The sequence below is a fragment of the Triticum urartu genome, chromosome 1 (genome assembly GCF_003073215.2).
Source record: "Triticum urartu cultivar G1812 chromosome 1, Tu2.1, whole genome shotgun sequence".
Lineage (NCBI taxonomy): Eukaryota > Viridiplantae > Streptophyta > Magnoliopsida > Poales > Poaceae > Triticum > Triticum urartu.
Window position 1 is genome coordinate 393,439,517 of NC_053022.1, and position 2,814 is coordinate 393,442,330.

At 47.7% G+C, this 2,814-nt stretch overlaps 1 long non-coding RNA gene across 2 annotated transcripts; it reads left to right on the top strand.

Annotated features, from left to right (window-relative positions):
• Nucleotides 1-524: 524 nt before the first annotated feature.
• On the top strand, nucleotides 525-1,627 carry LOC125534471. Of its 2 annotated transcripts, none has more exons than XR_007294497.1 (3): nucleotides 525-1,131; nucleotides 1,418-1,524; nucleotides 1,613-1,627. It is a non-coding gene; the product is annotated as an uncharacterized LOC125534471 (long non-coding RNA). The 2 variants fall into 2 exon arrangements; XR_007294498.1 differs by having other exon boundaries at nucleotides 1,418-1,504.
• The last annotated feature ends 1,187 nt before the right edge of the window (nucleotides 1,628-2,814 follow it).

Sequence of the window (2,814 nt, forward strand, 5' to 3'; positions counted from 1 at the left end):
TAGACCTAGACTGCAGCTGATTTGTGAACACTTGTTTTCTGAATTTATACATGTTTTCTACTGAAAATCCCCTGTTTTTTAGTGAAAATCCTCTGTTTTCTGAGACAAATATGCACATGTACTACTTGAGACTTCAGAATGACAAGCACATGCACTGTTCCCGCGAAAGTGCTTAGCGGCCGCTATTGCGGGCTATAGTGGCTGGCCAAGCCAGCCGCGAAATGACTTTGCCCGCGATTTGAATCTTTGGTGGTAATGGGCAAGGCACATTGCCTGGTGGCCTGCGTGGGGTTTGGCCTGGTGGTCTGTGTGCGGACGTGAGCTCAGCTACAGCTGCGGTGCTGCCGACCAGTCTAGGAGGGACGTCAACAGCGCATTGAACATATAAAGGATAAGCCACTGCGCCCAACTAGCGGCACCAGCCACGTCTCCTTTTATTCGCCATAACAGTTCAACCCATGATTGGCCAGCCCTCTCTCTACAGTAAAAATATCTCCTCTGTCTCCCTCATCCCACCTCCTCTCGGCCGCCTCTTCTCCTCCACCTCTGTCTCCACCACCTCCTCCTCTCCTGCCTCCACACAGGCCAGGCTGTGAGCTTGGGCCGGTCGGAGAGCTGGTGGCCGGCGGCAAGGAGTGGAGGACATGGCGGGGCGCGCAGCGGTGCGAAGAGGCAGAAGTCGCCGTCTCTGCTGGTCGACGATGGAGAAACGGTCGCAACCGAGGAGGATAGCCATGGAGGGGAGGGCGTGGCCTCGATCCGGATGAGGGGAGCAGTAGCTGTGCCCCTCTTCTTCACGCGCAGTGGCCGGGGGCCTCGGCTAGGAGCTTCGCCCTCTTATTCGTGCGCGGTGCAGCAGTGACCTGAGGACGAGTTCGAGGCATAGTGGTGGTTCCAACACACGTCGCAGGGGGAGGCGGCGGTGCTTCCTTGCCTCGTCTGTTCCCCCACCCCCCTCCCGCATCTCCTCTGCCATGGGTGCGGAGGCGAGCTTCCCGGCGATGGTGGCGGCACTGGATTCGATCTGCAGGAGAGAGAGGGAGGTGCGTCTTCGAATGGGAGAGGGTCTCCGCCGGCGTCGGCCTGCACCGGCGACCTCGCCTTCCAGGGCGGCTTGACTACAGTCTACAGGTGATTACGTCTTGTTCTCTATTGATTTTCCTCTTGTCTGGTCGAATTCCGTGGTCAAAAGCAGTGGCAGTTTTCTTCATTGGCTAATCTGATTTGGGGCTGAGTTTTTCCTAGATTCCTTCTTCTTACAGTTCCTTTACAACTTGCTGTTCATGGCTTGCTATGGTTGCTAGGTGTATAGACATACATGCACATGTATATCTAATTGGATTGTTAGCTGGGATTTTCTCTAATGTACGTCTCTGAAATTACTAATATGTGGACTTCCTAAACATGATATTTGCAGATAGGAGAACAAATAAATAGGACCAAGAAAATTAGTTGCTCGTATATTCATGTGTCGCGGAGAGAAGTACCCGATTGGAGAAATTTGGTATGCCGAGTAATCTGCAGGTACATAATTATCATCATAGAAAATAGAATTATCTGAGTATTGTTTGGAGGATAACAACTCCTCAAATTGGCTCATTTATTAATTTAGACCATATGCGGAGGCTCCGACGATGGGGAAGGTGGAGAGGAAGTGGCGGATCCGCCTCCTCGGCATGGCTCTCGTTCCTTCGGCTGTTGCTTACGGTTGAGGTTCGATGCCGCCCTCGTTTTGCTTTTTGCATGGCCCTGTTAACTTTGCTTAGCTTATGTCGTGCTGTTCTGTTTTCCTCTTTTACTTCTCCTTCCCTTGCTGGTGCAAGATCGTCCAGTACGTTGTTCATCCTTCGGCTCGCTGCTCGGGCTGATGGTTCGTGCGACATCCATGCTGTTAACCAACAAGGTTAGATATGCTCTAATTGGCCTGGTTGGTTAGTTCTTGGTAGATAGTCCATGAATTCGGGCGTTTGTACAGCCAGCTTGCTGTCTATATGTTTTGGATTTTTGCCTGCTATACCTGTCGTGCTGTTTGTGGGTTTTTTCATCGGATCTCGTCAGGAAAAAGTGGGTTCTTGTTTACTTATGCTTGTCCTGGTGGTTTGCTTCCTGGTTGATTGAGTGCTCATATGTCGTTGGTTGATATCCATGTTTGTAGTGTGCCCAGTTTTTGTACCTTCTTGATAATTCCCAATAGACTGCAGTACCTGCTCAGGTTAGTACTTTGAGAGAAATATATGCAGCAAGTAATAGTTGTTCCTTGCTAATAAAGGACAGCTAACTACACAGATAATTAATCTATGGATTATAAAATCCAGTAGATTGTTTATATATGCACCAGGTAATGGTTGTTGCTTGCTAATAAAGGAAGGATATCTAGATTTTTTTTCTGTGGGTTGCAAAATGCAATACACCATCTGCTTATTGTTTTTATACATGCTTGCCTGATTATTTTTGTTCCTTCACAGTGAAGAATTGAAATACCTGAAGAGAACATCAGGAGGCGATGCTAGAAGCTTGCTTGTGTGCTAGCTGTTGTTGCGATTCGAAGGAATTTGCAAGTTCTCACTGAATGGAAAAAAGACGCACTATGATGAGAGATGACTAAATGTACAGTTTTGAATCCCATTGTCATCAGTAGTTTAAATACCTTTGCCATCAGTAGTTTAAATAGCAACCAAAATTTCTTTTCCTGAGACAATGATTAATGGGTGCTAAAGCTGCTCTACATATTAGTAAAACCATGATGTATTTTAACTAGAAAGTATAATTTGTTTACTGGACCAGTGACCGATCAATGTTGAATTAGCTCCAAAT